The 18644-nt window shown below is 41.1% G+C and overlaps 1 protein-coding gene across 2 annotated transcripts in view; it reads left to right on the top strand.

The window, feature by feature from the left end:
• Positions 1–17131: 17131 nt before the first annotated feature.
• LOC128251701 (stAR-related lipid transfer protein 13) overlaps positions 17132–18644 on the top strand; it is a 99048-nt gene continuing 97535 nt past the window's right edge. For both annotated transcript variants that reach the window (XM_052978806.1, XM_052978807.1), the window contains exon 1: positions 17132–18175. The gene's annotated coding sequence lies outside the window, so the exon portion shown is untranslated. The remainder of the gene's footprint in view (positions 18176–18644) is intronic.

The following is an 18644-nucleotide window of genomic DNA, read 5'->3' as shown; positions in this document are numbered from 1 at the left end:
CAGATTCAGTCACTCTCAGCTCAAGCTTGAGGACAACACTGAACAAAATTAATGACTTAAAAAGGCGAAGCTTGTAATCATCAAACATCCTGACGGTGGATACTTATTTAGTGACTTGAGCTATTATTTTAAATATATTATAAGTTTATGTGTAGTCTTAGTGGTTAGTGCTTTAAAAACAGAAATGCGAGTATTAAAACTACGTGTCTGAATAAAGGCTAAAAGTTTTTGCCTGGATCTAAATATTTCAAAATTGTTTTAAACCTAGCTTAAGTTTTTTTACCGTACTTTTTGATATAAGACTAATAGACTAATAGATTTAAAAAGTAAAGTATTTAAAGATTACGATTTAAACAAGGTCTAATCGTGATCATGAATTTAAGTGTTATTTGTGTTTAAAGCGAGCAATATCAGCTTCTCTTTAAGTTATGGTTAGATTTTTTGGTTTTAAATAGCCAAAGAGTGCCAAAAATTTTGTATAGTGCATTTTCCTGCTAAGGCCCAGTCAGTGTCAGTGTGTCAGGCATCAATGCCGGCGAATCCAGCTCTGACGATCCGTCGGATTCGTTGTCACCTCGAGGGAGCTGCAAGAACTGAGCTTGAGCGGCACTCCCCGACTTTCGGCGGAGCCTTGTATGCAAATGCGGCTCTTGATTTTTGCCATTTTTTGTGGGCCTTTGGATATTTCTTTTTTAGCCCGAGCAATTGCCCGCTGTTCTGGCGATATGACGCCGCATGCATAATGAGACTGGGTATTCAAATGAGAGTTTTACGCTTTGTTTTATTGGCCTTAAATTGCATTTAGCGTCAAATGTCCCGCGCGGCGAACGTAAATAACGCCGAAGGAATACACTCGAACGTATATTTCTGTTTGTGTTTTGCATAGCGGCATGAATAAATCTTCAAACGAGCAATCACTCAGCGACGACGGGATCGTTGCCAAAGGTGTGACTCACCGACTCACCTCACGAGATCTCATCATCATCATCATCGTCGGCTCATAATTACGATCATCCGCTCGTCTGTCTAGAGCTCTCTAAAAATATCTGCGGGGGATAAATTTAAGCGCTTGCCACTACGAATTGACAATTTGGGGCATGTTTATGTTGATGGTATAATTCGTTTTGATCGCCGCTGCGCATTTCTATCTATAGTGCGACCTTGGCGATGCAATTGCCAGGGGTTGGGCAATTTTGCATGTACTTGAGACTTCACACTCGATTGCCAGAAGTAAAAGTTTGCACAGCTAGCCTGCCTTTCCCAACGTGTAATTATTGTTTATGCAAACATTCAATAAAGTGCCAGATATCCGGGGGATCAGATCAGCAAGGAGATGGATGAGCAGTGGGCGCGTTAATTGGATTACAAAAGGTAACGCCCCCTGTAAAGCAGAAAGCCGAAAGCTACGTGCACGAGATGCAGCTCTAAAAGATACAGATACGCCAAAGATACCACGATACTCCGATACAGATACAGATACAGATACAGATACAGATACAGATTGGGGCAGTGTAAACAGATATAGAGTGGCACATTAGCTGCCGGTGCTGAGAGTTGAATCATGCAATTCAAATAGACACGAACGAAAAACGAGAAATCATCATTAATATATCAACGGCGAGCGCCTGTATCTTGCAGATACATTTGGCCGCATGCGCGTGCGGTTGAAAGGCGTATGAATGACTTTGATGATTGGGAAAGTGTTTGCCGAATGCGTTTTGCAGCCCCGAGCGCCACATGCTAATTGCATCATTTTCGCACATTGGCAGGCTCTATGCAATGCGTCATGCGTGTGCCGGCTGTATTGCTTAATCTTAATCCAAGAGTAATATATTAAATTAATGGTTTAATTAATAATTTGACCAGCCCATATGCAAGTACTGCGCTGACATCGACTGTTGTTAAGCGTGTCTCCGTTTTGTATCTTTCAATCTCTTGACTGCTCCGCAAACCCTTTCGGTCACTTAACTTCATTAATTTGCGTCGCAGCGGGTTAATGGGTTTTAAAGGGCCTTTAAAAGGCCTGTGGTGTGTGCATATGTGGGCCCGGCGAAATTCGATAGCCGAAATGTCCATGCAGTTGTTGAAAAAGTGCACAGCATGTATCGATCCCCAGTCCTGTTCAATTGCATAAGCCGCAAAGGGCGAAAATTCCCAAAAATCCACAAAAATTACCCAAGAATGTTGATTAAACGACGCAATATTGAGTTACACTGATAAGTTTGCGCTGGAAATATGTCAAAAGGAATGCCAGTTTTCGGCAAGAATCCATCGATAAGACGGATCAGCTTTCCACAGCTCGAACAATACACATTTTGTTGTTTGCTTTAGAACTCGCTTTGTGCATCTCCTTTGATTTATGGATGGAAACCGGCCACATGGTCATTGGACTTCCTGCTTCGCTGCTGCGATTGGCAACCATCGGCGAGTAAAAACCAATTTATTTTATGCTGGCCCACAGTTCAAGACCCCGCCGGACTTTCAACTTAATATATTCGGATTTTAATGCACTTTTCGCTCTGCGCGGCCGCATGAGGCAACATAATTAAAAACGCTGCCCCAACGACACCCGAAAAATTATCAGGCACCACCGGTTGCACCAGTGCAACCACCACATTGCACCCATAAATGACGTGCGGCTGTGGCATTATTTGCCTTTGCCTTTGCCATTGCCTTTCTTTTGGCCAACAGCAGCCGGGGCATGTCGTTAATATTATTCGGCTTGATAAACTTCTGCCACAAGACAATCGAAATTACTCAATCACGTCGAGGAGGCTGGCGTCTGTGCACTTGGCGAAATTTCTAACCATTAAGTCACAAATGATTTTACCACTTTTCTAACTTTGCTATTTATACTTATTTTTCTTTATTTCCTTTTGTTATTGTGGACGCAAGTTTTGCACTCTGATTTAACATTCAAAATGCTAATGCCATTTTCTCTCGGTGCATCTGCAGTTGGGATTGGGAGAGTTTGGCTTAGTTGTTGCAATTTCATTGTTGTTAGTACAACGGGCGTGCGTCAAAATGCGACCCAAAAAGCTGTCAGTGGCGCTCCTTTTTTTGGTTTGGGAAGCTTGAAGCCTGTGGGCCATTCCTTCGGGCTGCTCCCGTCGAATCCCGTCGAGTCCCATCGAATCCGGGGGAATGGCTCCAGGAGTCGCCTGTCGTGTAATTGATGTCAATTGCCGTGGTGGTGCACCCACTTCGCTTCGTTAAATGCCAAATATAATTTAATAGGAAGTGAAAACAAGCAAAGGGTACAAATTACATTGCCGGCAAGTATAATGATTGATTTGTATCGGCTATGAACGAGCTATGAAAAAGGCAACAAAATCGCAAAAAAATGCCATTAAAAGCATGTGTCTGGTGAGTGAGCGAATGCGATGGCGCGATTGTCGGCTGCCAATTTTCTGCGCCCAATTTCGTAAGCGCTTGAAGTCTGATACTTTTCCCCACACCCCCGTCAGCCCCAGCACCTCAATTTGTTTGCTATCTCCGCGGCTGTTTTTTCGGCCATTTCCGCATAATAACAATAATTTGGCGGACTGTTTGCCCAAATCGAGTTAGCATAATAGAGGGGCCAGAAAGCGTCTTTATTGTGTGGCAGTGGCAGGACCGCGCAATTGCAGTTATTTGGGCAACGGCAATTGCATCATAACAATCATCATTGGCCCTGGCCAAAATTTGCATCATTACGCTCACTCTCTCTGGCCAAAGCCAAATCCCAGATCCACAATCCACATAGGTGGCATTCGCCGGGCTTATTAGCCGAGGATTGCCTGCCAGTTTGTTTTTCCCTTAGCGACTTTGGAAAGTCGGCTAGTTGCGGCTAGTTACGGCCACTTGCAGCTTGTGGCCGATATGGCTGACTAACCTGCAGCAATGTGGCCAAGAGCGAAAGGCGGGAAAGGTGTTGCCGATTTTTCGGACTCGGATCGCTGGGTTTTAGGAAAGTTGTTTGAAGGTTGTGGCCACTTCTGCCGTTCGGTTGTTGGGTCACAACTTCCCATGTGTCCATGTCCAGGTTGAGTCATCGCGGGTCAGTGGCCTTTTACCGCCTGCATCAACCCCACTGCAACTCCTATTGATCAGCCAACGGGCTAACCGCCTTTAATGCCTTAATGATGACTGCCAACTTCTGCACTCGCACTCGGAATTGCACGCGCACAACTCATTTATTTCTAATTGAGCTCGATTGCCTAACCCTGTGTGCACTGAGAAAAGAGAAAGTCGAAAAATACATTTAAACTGATGACATTTTAGTAGAAAAAAATATATTCGGTTGAAGAGCTATTATTTATACAATTTTTAAAAATAATATAATTATATACAAAAAACCTTACAGTCAAAACTTGTTAACCCAAAATGATGTATTAAATGTTGGTAAGCAAAATGCTTGGAAAAGTCTATTGATCTTTAAAAGCACTTTCTGCCCCTTTTCGTACGTTATAATTTACTACATCCATCTGATTTTTTTTTAAACATAACAATTTTGAATGAAACCTGATAAAATCAACTGAATGATGGTATGACAAAGATTTATAATAATCTTCCTGGATGATTCATGGATTTTCTTACAAAACTCTGTGCTCTGTTTCTTAGCGTGCATTTGATTGTGTGCACGCGCCCACAACAGAGTAACAAAGTGTAACTTAGCTGCGAGCGTCGAACCCTCATGAGTTTCTAATTGAAATAAATTGCTGCCAACTCCGGCAGCTGCGCCAGCATGCCCTTGAATTAGCAGCCAACTAACTTAAATTCGTTTCAATTGGCTCGTTTATGCTGGAGCGGAATAGCGGAAAGCTGCGCGTCATGACGACTGCTGGAGTTAATGAGCTCGAAAGCGGCACCTGGTGACCTTGAGCCGCCCACCGTCCTCTGCCCTCTGTCCTCAGTCATCTGCCCTCCCATTCATTCATCCATCCATCTGCATCTACAAACTCCAATCCACGATCTCCATCTACCAGCAAGTCGATTCGAATGTGTGTCAAATGCAACATGCAGCAGGCAACGTGACTAACCGACTTTCATGTCATAACTTTTGTGAAGTTCAAGTTGCTGCACCACCCGCTCAACCACACCGCCCCCCCCCTCCCTGCCCATCTACCACCCCTTTTTTGTCTACGACCCGCTCAATTAAGGCGCATAAATTATGTGCCGCTCTTGCAACGGCCGCCAAATTGAAATCGTAAATTAACATTTGCCAGACGTAGCCGTTGCAGTCGAAAAGAGAAGAAAAACAAAACTCTGGCCATAACTTTTACATTTTGACCAAATATTTTTGCCAATTTTCACTAAGCTCCAGCCCACGCAGCCGACGCCCGATGGGTGAATGTTGAATGTTTGTATGCTGGATGCTGAAATGCCGCAAATCGTATGGCCAGGGAGCAGGAAAAATTGTCAACGCCACGAAAACGAAATGAAAATGAAAATGGTAGCAATTGCCGTGGACATGCAACTTGGCCAAAAGTGACAGTTGCCAGTCAGTCAGTTAGTTGGCTGTGTGTTTGTGCATTCCGATTCAACTCGACTCGGCTCCCTCCGAAAGCCAGTCTGATAGTTTTATGTGTGACAGTTGCTTTATGTTACAATTTCCAGGCATTACTTTTTATTTCAAGTGCAAAATTTATTGCCATTTGCCAAGGTGCGAGCCGGGTTTCCACGGGCCACAGGATTCCAGGCTACCGGCTAATCAGTGGCAATGTTTCTCGCTGTTGTTGCTGCCGTTGCTGATGTTGCTGCTACCTTAGTTGTTGTCGCTGTCACTGCCTTCTTGGCTTTCACTGGCAAAAATTAGAAACACACATTTGGTGTCTCCTCGCCTCGCATAACTCTGAATTAGTTCGGCCTAGCTTGGGTGGCATTGTGTGCAGCACAAAAGAAGCATGCCAGAGGACCGGGCTTTCAAAAGTTGTTAGCTGAATATATGAAATGTCTTACAAAAACCACACAAAAAAGTAATGGGAATAAAAAGTGTATTTTAATTTAGATACACAAAAAATTGCCATAGATACTAAACTATTGTTACATGAATTTGAATTATGCTGTTGGGTATGAAAAGTTTCTCAATAAGATGAGTATTAAATTAAATAAGTTTTAAGATATATATAGATGAAGCCAGTAAACATTGTTTTGGAGAATAAATAAATAAATAAATAAATAAACAGCAATAGAATTTCAAAATAAAACGTATGTGGCTTATAAAAAAGGCTCTTCGGTATAGAAATGAAACAAAAGGATTATATTATTTAGTACTGAAATAATCATTTTAATATTATTTTATTTTAAAGACATACTACTAAACGTTAATATGTTTTGGGTGTAGGTTTCATATTAAATCTGTGATTCTGGTTTTTATTACACAGCTTACAAAATATTTATATAAATATTTAAAAAAAAAAACGTAATTTCCAATTGGAGATGGAATTTATTTACTTTAAAGAAATTTCTATGACAGTTGGTGACGATTAATCTGATGAAACACATTAAATAATAATTGGTCGTCTACATTTTGGTTCAAAGTTACTGTTAGGTTTTCTTTAAAACTTCTTGGAGATTGGTAATTTTTTAAAGTTTCAATCTTAAAATTTGGTTTTCTTTATTTTTGAATAAATTACTAGTGTGTTTATATTCAGGCCAATAAGTTAACCCATTTTCTTTCCGCTTTTAGCAAGTTTAAATGAGGTACCAATAATTGAACAGGTCGTTTTCGAAATCTAGACATTTTGTTAATTTTTTGTCAGAATGAAAATAAATAATTTGCCAATAACTATTCTAAGCTGAGAGCCCTATCCGTGTGTTATTTCTCTCGCCTTCCAATTATCCAAATGCGATTGTGTAGCTTGCCCAGGCCTGCGTGATCTGTTAATTGCTTGATGGGGCTCTCGAATTTCGATCGTCTAACCCCATCGCCCACAAGGAAAGAGGAAAACAGAAATTAGACTGAAAAAGCGACGACATTGCATAATGCATAAATTTCTTAGGCCAAATACTCCTTCGAATGGCCTGGCTCTTTTTTAGTCCCGAAGCGCGGCTTTTCCCGTAACGAGCCGCCAAACTGCAGTTGGTAATACGAGACCGACTTGGCCCGGTCGCATTGGTGTTTCGTCGTTTTGTCGATTTGTCGGTTTGTCGTTTAGTCGCTTAGTCATTATGTTGCCGTTGGCCGCTAGAGGTTGTTGCTTGGTAATAATGACAGTATGTGTCACATTGCAACCCACACGCATTCAATTTTACTGCCTCGGCAGCAACGACAAAGAGGAGCCTGCACCTTTATGAGCCTGGGAGTTGGGCTTTTGCCCGGCCAGGTTTATTTTGTAGTCTTGTTGTTGCGGTGCAACTGTGGCGCAAATTTGATCCAATTGTGCACTCATTTAATCGTGATCTTTATGCGACTGTACAGTTGGATGTGTTTAGCCTTTTATGTCCATCGCTCGCCCGATCTCCTTTACATTTGGCCTGCGGTGGGTGACCCACATAATTTGCCGTTTCGGTTCCGCTCCAGTTCAGTTCGCTGTCATTGTTTTTGTTGTGGCTGCTGCTGTGGCTGAGGCTGCTGCTGGTGTGCGGAGGCAGTGCGCAATAATTATGTAAAAAACATGTTAAACATTTAAGGAAGTTAATTAAATGGAAAATATATGTTTAATAAACGAGCCGGGACAGCCTTAATTGCCGAGTGGATTGCTAAGCCCGGCTTGGGGTGGCACAAAACAGGACCGCGCTGGAGCGAAGAGCCTTTGTCTGACGAACTGACTGCCAGACGAAGGCCTTGTATTTGCCATCAAGTGCTTTCCGGGTTCAAGATTTGATTGCTTGAGGAATGACTGGTAAGATTCAGCCCTGACTGGCCAACAAAATATGCAAATTGGTTGTCCTTGTGCTCTGGGCTTTGAGCAATACTCGAGCATCCTTCGTTAATGCAAACAAGCTTTGTACGTAGTTCAGTTATTTTATTTTTATTTTATTTTATTTTGAATTTATTTATATTATTTTCACAAAAAAATGATTTATAAATTCACAGAACAAGTCAATCCTTAAATATTAGTTGATATATAATTAATCCGAAGAAAAGTGTGTTCATTTGAAATCGTCATAGTCAAAATAGTAGCATATATATTTAAATTTATGTATTAAAATCATAAAATATATATCAATTAATTTCTAGTGGAACATGTATTTAAATACTTGTAATCAAACATAAAGGCAAATAAACAAATTACCCTTTTATACATCTTAGCATAAAAACTCTTGATTTGTAATATATTTATTTTATTTTGCATGATTTGACCTTCGTTGCCATACATTTTCCCAGGTTATTTGACCAAATTAGCATTGGCAAATCGCAAATCAGCTTAATGGCGTACCTCGTCAGATTCGTTTTTATCTTCTCCAATTTGAGACCATGTTTTCTGTATTTTTTCTATGCTTATTTTACGCGGACAAGCCCCTCGAAAATCGGTATTGACATTAAGGCGTACTTCAAGTTAATTTCATGCCGCATCACGAACCCACAAATTGAGGGGAGACACTCGGGTTATGTAATTAAGCCAGTTACTGTAATTACCATAAAGATAGACAATAATTTGGCCGCACAAAAAAGAGTATAATTAAGATGCGGCCGGAAGTGGAATCTCCGGGAGACGTTTTAACCAGGTGCGGCAGCGCTTGAACAATGTCAAGGACATCAGTACAAATATTGTTTTAAAATTCGATTTTGACTCTACAATTTTTTATTGTATTACCAGCACTACGTTTTTTATTTGGGCGAAAGCTTCGGCACACACAGTCTGATGCATTTTCGTTGGGGCTGGAGTTTCGCAATGAATAAAACATTACGAAGGCGTTGCTCTGAACCAGCAGAAACAATAACTAAAGGCGTTGCTGCTACCTCAGCCTGTCTCCCGGTTTTCTTCGCTGGATGTTGGCCAAGCGGTAATACGTCAATAACCGTTTAGCGTACAAATTGAAATTTTTATTAGTTACGGACGCCGGCCAGCAAAACAAAAAAAAAAACAAAAAAAAAGAGCAAAAACTAAGCCATAGGCCCGCCGGCGATGCAACGGAAAGCGAGGGAAAAATAATAAAAACAAACCAGCTACTTAGACAGTCGTTGCGAGGAGGGTAGTGCGGTGCAGTGCGGATCGGTGCTTTCTGGTGGTTCAGTGGTGCAGGTGGTGCAGCAGGGGGCGGCTGGGAGGATGGGTGGCTGGGTGGCTAAGATGCTGGGAGGTGGTGGCCCGGCCAAGGAAGCCACACGAATGCCGCCGCTGAGATATAGCCAGAGATTATGTTTTGTGGCGGCGGTAGCAGCTGCCACCATTGTTTTTGTTTTTGGCCAATGTTGCTGTTGTACTGCTGCTGCTGCTGCTGCTTCTGCTGCTGCAGATATTGCTGTTGGCCTTTTGGCTTTGTATCGCGGCGCTGGCATCTGTGCGATGTGCAACACTTGCAGACAACTTGGCGCGCGCTTTTTTATATTTCACATTTTTTTTCTCTAACTGTACATCAGCGGATGGGTAAATTTGTGTTTAGAAATTAGCCAGGCGGCACTCTGGCCACGCCCCGATTAGTCTGTCCCACCCCCTGCCACCTGGCCCCCCTCCCCGCCAGTCTGTCCGCCTGTCCGACTGTCTGCCCGCAGGTGACGAAGCCGCTGTCGTTTTGTCTGTCGTCCCCCAACTGCATTTGCATTTGCTTGTGCCCGTGCCTCCTGTGCTTCCTGTGCGGCTACCGTGGCCACCACTTTTGCATCCTGCTGTCACTCCAGCTACCGCACTTGGGCCACCCTCGAAGCATAGGGGCACTTGATAAGGCTTTGTTTCCAGGTGGGGCCGGGTCTTATCGGCCACACACCTGGAGAAACTATTCTGCAATCCAAAACGCACTTTTATCGAATACGATTTCAGGAAAATGTAAACGCTTAAAGAATCTTTAAGTGCTTTTACCTTAAATAAATTCAATGCTTTTATAATGTAACTAAAGTTACACTTATTTTTAATGCTAAGACATTTTTAATTTTGAATACATCTGATTGATTTTTTAAATCATTTTTTATAGTTTTGTAATACATAATGTAATCCACGATTACGTTAAGTAGCTAACAATAATCAATCAGAATTTTATTTTCAAATTATTATATATAAATTGCAAAGTATTTCTGGGGATGAACGTTAAATGGGTAAAGGGTATTCAATAGGAACCAGTTATTGCATAAAACATTGTTTCTGAATAATTAAAAATCTATTTATTAACACATCTACATATCTCTATCTAAAAAGTTTGAAACATTTCTTTGCGAACAACAAACGTTTATTTATTTGAAGTAGCTTGTTATATTATATATAGTTTCTTAATGTAGCGTACATATTATATTGAACTTTAAATGGTCTCCGTTCTCACATAAATCAGTCTTTCACATTAAAATATTTAGAAAACTAAAAGCGACTTTGTGGTATTTTTGCGTGAGCGCAACCATAAAGGCGCCCGGCACTTGTTGTCACCTTTTTTTGCGCGGACACACCTGAGCCGAGCTCAAAGTGAGGAAAACAGAGCGGCGGGCTGTACCTTTGTTTGTCTAGTCAGCGGATCTGAAAACGACGCAATCAATGGACCCGCGACATGCAACGCGGCAGTTGTTCAATGGTAAATGGTAGATGGTAAATGGTAAATAGCAAATGCTAAATGGCAGCCCGGCCAGCGAACTGGGTTAAGTGCAGCCTCCGCTTCGTTTTCGCTGCAGTCGATGCCTCTCGACGTGCAATTTATGCATTTCGTGTTTACAGTTTTATGATTATGTTTTGCCTAACACCAACAAACAAACAAACAAAACAATCAGCAGAACAAACGTTGCAACATTTTCGCTTGGCTTTTTTGCCCAGCTCGAGTCAGTTTCGCTTGGTCTCGCTTCGCTGCTGGCGATCAAGGCCGCTCAGAGCAGCTCTCCTTTGAGTACTATAAATTACAAGTTTTTCTTAGTTTTTTGCGATTTTTTTTTAGTTAGCAAACGGAAACGGTCATATGCAAAAAAACCCCAATTGTCGAGCGTTGGCGTCTAATGAGCTGTGACTGCGCCCAGATCTGCGCCAGCATTAGAGTCTTTTGGGCTACCTTTCACAATGTCCGCCGGCCAAAATCTAATTAAATGCTATCGTGCTAATAATCAGCGAGCTTACGAAAGAAAAAAAATAAAATTAAAACAAAAACAAAAACTTTCTAAAGCCCGTGAGAGCGACGCCTTTTCCAATGTTATAAAAAATCGCTCAGCCTGGCTAATTATGAACGCCTAATTACAAAGACGGATGCCACAAGACGCTGCCATTGCCACGGCCATTTATTCAGCGTGGCGTGCGAAAAGTTCAACACAAAAGCCAAAAACTGGCTGCCGAGCCAGTCGGAGTGGTCTTGAATTATGATTCCAGAAAGGCAAGTCGCGCGTGGCAAGTACACTTGAAGAATTCTAGTTGATTTACTTATTGTTAGAAAGTGTACCCAGTCAAGCCTGGATGCAGTTTTAACTGAAGTCTCGAGCTGGCAAGTTTTTTTTACATATCTAGAAAAATATATATCATAGATTTATTACAACTAAACCAGAAATTTTAATTTCTTTCTGCATTTTTACAGCTTAAGTAATGATTATGTATTTTAAATACACAAATATTTACCTTAAAAACCTTAAACAATTTTGAAAGCTAAGCTGTAACGAAATAAGTACATTTTTCTGGGAAAAACTGTCAAATGAACTAATTTAGTTTTTTTATACTTATTTTTATATTTTATGTTTTAAATAATTCAATTGGTATTTCTTTTTAAATAATACTTAAATCAACTTAAATTTAAATCACTTTTAAGTTCTTATCAAATTGAAATCCTTTAGACAGAATTCCATCTTGTAAATCAAATTCCGTATTAAATTAGTTAATAAATTAACTTAAAAAAACATTTTCCAGGTGTACTAGGGACAGCGAAACAGCAGCAACTTTGGCCGGCTGACTGACTTTTCCGCCGGTGGTTTGATTTATGTGGCAACTGTGACACGGCGAGCGTTCTCTATAATTACAGAGCCAGTTGATCCGGCGTAGACACGGCGGCGGCAGCGGCAGCTCCACGAAAGTGTACGAAAATATAACCGAGTGTGGATGCATATATGTACGAGCATATTGGAGCCATCCATAATCTCCCTTTTCGACGCTGCTTTTCCTCGGGCGGTGTTTTCACCACATGCTGTCAGCAAGTTTTCCGGCCGCCTATTTCAGGGTCTAATGCTTTCAGCAAGGTCTTGGCCGCAAATTCATGGCGGCTCTGAACTTAGCACCCGCCACGAACAGATTCGCACATTGTAAAATTCTGGAAATATGAGCTTCCCGGAATGCGACTGCTCCTGCTTGTGGGCCTGTGCCACATGGTGTTGATAGCCTGTTGTAGACATCTGGCAATGCAGCCCATACAGACACAAATAACACCAATCGATGGGAAGACAATGGGCTGGGCTGTACTTCTGTCTTCTCTCGCTGATAAAAAAAATATGAAAAAAAGGCGAGGAATATGCAAATAAACTTAAATGAAAGACAACTAGGAAGCTTTAAATACTCTGTTTACTTTGTTTTCATGTTGAATTGCAGCCGAATTATTTCGATATTAAGGCTGCGTTATTTATTTTAACACTTAAAAGAAGAAATGACAAGTTTATTTCCGTAAAAAATTTAATCAATTAATTCTTTATAAATTTAAGTTTTAGTTAATAACTTTTTATTGCAATGCATACTCGCCTGTGAAAGCTAAGGTCAAAAAGGTGAGTCACAAGTTTATAAAACTTAAAACTAGTGTTATTAGTCAAAAATTTGTATCCAAACACAAAGACAAGTTTTAAAATTTGGTATGCGTTTCTTTCCTGTAGTTTTTGTAAACCATTAGGTTTAAAATACCTTCTTTAAGGGTAAACTTCTACAAAATGAGAAGAAAGAAAAATTTTCAATGGGGTTCAATGAGTTTGCCCGCGCGGGCGTAACAAGTACACAAAGGCAAAGGTAAAACCACCGCCGGCAGCAGCTGACTGCGGATCGCTGACCCATTTATGCAGATTTTCGTTGGCGCAACAATGGCTTGTACCACCACAACAATTACAACAACAACGCCAGCCACCGTGCACTGCAGCAAGTACAACGCAACACTCTTGTCGCCCTTGTTGTTGCCGTGGTGTTTCTTTAAAGGCTGCGATGTTGTCGCAGAGAATTTTCGGTCATTTGTCATGTTGATTTATATTTGCTCATTGGCATTAAATGCTTAACAAGATTTTCACGCGGCTCGTGGACCGCTTGACCCAAAGCTGGCGGTAACCTTGAGCGGTTCAGTTAGGTTCACTTCCCTTCCTTTGTTTCCTTTGGCCAAAAGCAGCTGACCCGTTCCCGCTTTTGGAGCGATGTTGACACAGCTTTTGCTTTGTTGTGAGTAGGAGCACTGAGACAAAATATCGGAAGATGAACGGAAATATTAATTACCTAAAAATAATATTTTTGAAACTTATTATGTTCACTATTATGTTTTAAATCTAATGTTAAGCACCGAAGTAAATAAATCTTAAGGGATCTTTGTATCGATTATACAAACATGCGTTCCATTGCAAACAATTTTATTTCGTATATTTCAAATCAATTATTCATTCTTTATCACTGAAATGGAATAATCTTAGCTTATCTAATTTTCAATTATGTTGTTGTAAATTTTAGTCAAGGATTTATCGCTCAGTGCATGTAGCACAGTTTTCGGAGGAGATATGTTTCATATTTGCAGAGGCCCTGAGTCACTCACTCGTTGAGCCAGCGCGATGTGTCAGTTAATAGTTCGGTGGTTTGCTGTCTGGCATTTGTAATTAAAGGATCCGAAAGACTTATCTCCCGGTCTCTCGGCTTCTCGATCCCCGCTTCCCGCTCCCCGCTTCTCGGTCAAAACAAACAGCACTTAAAATGTGTTTTCTTGTTTGCCCGCCATGTAACAAGTGGCTGGCAGGCGGAAGTAAACTAGCCAAGGATTCCACAGGCGAAAGGCAAACACGCGCACAGACGTGACTACCTGGGGATGGTGAATAGAGCCATAAATACGATCGTTTGTCATAGAACAACGGGCCCTATGCCTGGACGACTCCCTGGACGCCACGGACACTCCAGGAATCCGCCCATTAATCATGCAATTGTGGCTGCAACCGAATCCGGCAGCAAATTTTGCGGCCAGGCTCATCAATAAATAATTTGCAGCCAATAGAAAATGCAGTGCGTGGGGTGGCGCTTAGATTAATGAAGGCGTCGCGATTAGAATCAATTTGAATTAATGAACATTTAAGGCGTCTTTGCCGTTTGTTTGACTACAAACATGCGCAGCGGGAGTTTTGGGTTGGCGAAAATGTATACAAAAAATGCGAGGCAAAACAAAAGACTTAGGCAACGAACTTGGCGGCAGCAAGCGCTGAGATTTTGTCCGAAATATCGGGCCCGTCCGGCTGGTCCTCGTCTGGCTGGCTTATTAATTTCACATGCCTCGGCCATAATGAAAAGCGATTTTATATGGCCCGGCCGCCTGCCGTCGTTTATAATCAAGTTAAATGCGCGCGCGTCCATAAAAACTTGACTTATCAGCCAAACGGCAAGGCCAACAAATGGCGCAAATGCATTTAGGGGGGGTGCGGCAAATCGGGGGCATTCCCCCAACCCCCCAATCCCCAACCCTCTACCCCCAACCATAAAATCTGCATATCGCAACGTTTGGAGACAGTGCGACCATTAACAGAATGATGTCGCTGAGTGAGTGCAAAAGCGAAGCGAGCATTGCCTTTTTTATGGCACTTTTCACTCGCTTCGGTTTTGGTTTTGGTTTGGTTTTAACTCGGCTCGGCGTATTATGGAAAATCCCATACAACTTTATTGGCCAGCTTCCCGCTGTGTGCAAATATATAGCTCTGTTTATCGAATTTCATTCGGCATTATTTATGCCAAAGTGAAAAGCATACACATGTACAAAGAGAAAATGTAACAGCAAAGTTGCTCATTCAATAGAATTTATAATAGTTTAAATAATCAGAATATTAACAAGATCTTAAGAATCATTTAACTGCATATGCAGGTCCTTAAATAAATATTTTGGTATTAAGGTTGTGCTTCATCACCCATTCTTTTCCTAATAAGGTACGATTTTTTAAACATAACAGTCTGAAAATTAAAAATTGAAAATATGAAAAGGAACAAACTAAAAGCAGAAACATTTTTCCCAGTGTACTCTCTAAGCCAAGTTTCTCCGGCTGCCATTGGCATTGAAAACTATTCAAAATATGCCCGAAAATATCTGCGTGGCATCTTTTTGTTTCCCGATATTTTCGCTTTTGTTGTGCTTACCTTTCGCTGGAAATCAAGGCGAGCAGACGCTATCGATCAAGCATGCAGCACATCACACACGGAACGGTTTTTGGGATTGGGATTGGGATAGGGACTGGGATTTCGGGGATTGGGGAGCTCCTCACACGCTTGCTTAGGTTTCAACACAATGGGCAGTCGTCTGGCGGGAGTTTCGATTTCAAAGCCGGCGAGAGAACCCGGGCACGTAGATCGGGTCGGGAATGGTTATGGGTATATATCTCTGTGACGTTGATGCGCACCTTCGATAAGGATGAGTTTGCCGGCGAACACACCTCAAAACGTTATGAAATGCGAAGGGAACGGGGCAAGAAAACGAACGAGGAAAGCCAATAGAGTGGGAAAAAGAAGGAGATGGCACAAGAACAGGAAAGAGTTGACACGGCTAATCCTGACGAATAGTTGTTAGCTGTTTTGCTTCATTCAACAATTTGCTTAGGACAACAGTTCATTCTCCTTTCTGAGGATGATTTACAATTTTAAATGTTTTGCTCTTGGTCATAAATGTCTAAAATTGGATTCATTCTCTTTTTAGGAATGATTTACAATTTTCAATGTTTCGTTCTTTACTCAAAAATTCATTATGGTTTTCTTTAGCATTAAGCCGCAACATGTTAACTGGCAATTAAAAAAAACATATGTGTTTATAGCTTTTAATTGGTAGTATTAGGGGAAAGAGAAGTATGGTAGTTATTTCAAACCATGGTTTATTATATTATTAATTGCATGATTTACGAAACTTAGTCATTAGACCAAATCGATTTGCGCGTCGAACTAATTATAGGGCCAGAGCGATTCATATCTGAGGCTTATCTACATAATTATCAATTTCAGAAAAGGCAAAGCTTAGAATTTACTTGTAGGTATAGTCATGTGTTTTAAGTGAGTTGCTTTAAATCGCTTTAAAACACTCTGTGTATAATTTGAACAGTCAAATTAAATTGCTGGTGTTAAATGATTCCAATTCGATTCAGCCTTTTATTAGGCAGGTTTATAAAATGAACGGTTTCTCTTCCTTTCGCTTTGGTCCACAAACTTTATGGATGGAAAAGTGTTAAGCCAATGCAGGCGCTAATCAAATTGAGACAACGAAAGTGTTAAGTCGCCTTCCAGGAATAGGGGGAACTGGCGGCTATTAAATGCTTGTTGGGCCATAAATCTGCAGATAAGACAATGCCCACTGATAAGAACTAAGGGAGATTCGAGTCGATAAACGCTGAAAGAGGCTGCACAAAGATGAGACCCGGGGTCATAAAATCCGAAACCCAAACACACAAAATAAGCCATAGGAAAAGACTCTGACATGCGGTTTAATCGCCGCTTGTTAGTGTAAATTTACAAACACATTTAGATGGGTGTGTTTAATTTACACACACATGCACACGAGGTTGAGGTAGAGTTTTCCCAACCGTTTTTACTTTCAATGAAAAATTCTGGGGGATTTCCTGTCGAACGGCAACATGTTTGAGTTCGTTTGCGATCGCTGTTAGCGGTCTGTTAGCGATCTGTTAGCGCTGTTTGAATAAAACATACTGCTCTCTTGGCTCTCGTTTTACCCGGTTATTGTGGTTCTTGCATGTTAACTCGTACTGTTAACCGAATATCGTGGTTCTCGCGCATGTTAACTCCATACAAATTGCCATACAAAACTCTCTGTTAACCGCTTAATGTAATGGCTGCCCATTCTAACAACAGCCACTGGGTTTTCGAAATACAACAAAAGTGGTTTGCTCGCGCGAAGGCGGTTTAGTTCCAAATCTTGTCCGAAAGCGGTTGCTGTGCGGTTTTGCTCGCGGATTGTTTTCGATTAACGGCTCAGTTTTGCCGTTAAAAATACTACCATATATTCGTGTGTAAAAAATTACAAATATATATGGATTTGAAAAATTTACTTACTTAGCTCATCTTTGAAACGAGTGACAAAACTGTGAGTGCGTGACGAGCGTATATTTTGGATATATTTTATGAATGACCGCGGGTGTGAACGAATCGTTCGAGTCAGAAAACTAACCAAAGCGAAAAACAGAGGCACACTCACACGATCGCGATTTAAAACCACACTCTCCATTTAACAATAAAGAAATCGTTTGTTTTTGGAGAACAAATAAGAAAAAATAAAACAAGCCAGCACGGAAATTGCAGTGGCAAACAAAACAAACGCATCGATTGTCAAGCTTCAATTTCGCACGGTTTCTACACAGCTTTTTCCCTAAAAAACAACACTTTTATGCCTCTTTTATGAAAGCAAAGAAATAATAAAAATAAAAACTACATTCAGGGAAAAATATAAAGCTAAATAGTGCATAAAAATCGGTTTTCTTTGCGGTTCGGTACCGATTTTATATAGTGTGCGTGTGTTTCTGTTTCCCCCTATCTATCTCGCTCATTCCTTCTCTTTCTACCTCCCCACCGCCCGTCTCTATCACTCTTTGGAGAGAGAACTGCGGAACGCGTGTGCTTTTGTTTTCGATTACGTTTACTACATTTTTCGTACGCCCCATAGAAAAAAAAAAACATGACGAAATGTTGTTGTTGAAAACGAGAAATAAATACAAGTGATTACAAAAATATAAAAAAAATAAACGAAACAACGAAAAGAGAAATTATATATCTCCTCTATACGAAAAGAAAAGTTGTGTGAAGAAATATACAAAGCGAAATTCTAATTGGTGTTTACGGAATTTTCGATGGTGTTGTGAAACCAAAAAACCAAAAACCGAAGAAGGAAAAAGTTACAGATACTCTCTTCTCGAGCAGCAGCTGCAAACGCATCTAAAAAGGTAAATAGAGCTTCGAGACCCCATGCCGCTTATCTTCGGGGGGTGGGTAAACAAAGCAGCTTATCTGCAAGTCCATAAAGATCTGCAGATCTCACTCGGTGTTTATGAGTGGCTTCGGGCTTCCTAGAACAAAACGTCAGAGTTTAGATACATCTTGTGATTGTCTCTGGGTTCGCCACTTACTTTCACTCCCCAAGACTTACCTGCGTTGCTGGGTTTTCGGTTTCTAGTCTAGTCTCTCCTTTTTTGTGGTACAACTTTATCTTGTCAGCTGCGAGCTGAAAATGATAGTGATAACCTATATAATATATGTTTACAGTTAGTTAGTCGCTGGCATTATCTACGCGACGTTCCTCGAGCTATCTCGGATCGTTTCTCGGTCTCACTCCGGATCGGTATCGGTTCTGAAGCATTTCCGCTGTTGTTTGGACTGTCAGCGCTTTCTTCAATTCATAAATCATATTCGCTG

This window comes from Drosophila gunungcola, chromosome 3R (assembly GCF_025200985.1).
Source record: "Drosophila gunungcola strain Sukarami chromosome 3R, Dgunungcola_SK_2, whole genome shotgun sequence".
NCBI classification, from domain to species: Eukaryota; Metazoa; Arthropoda; class Insecta; order Diptera; family Drosophilidae; genus Drosophila; species Drosophila gunungcola.
Note: the sequence above shows the minus strand (reverse complement) of the source record. Positions and strands in the feature narration are given on the sequence as shown.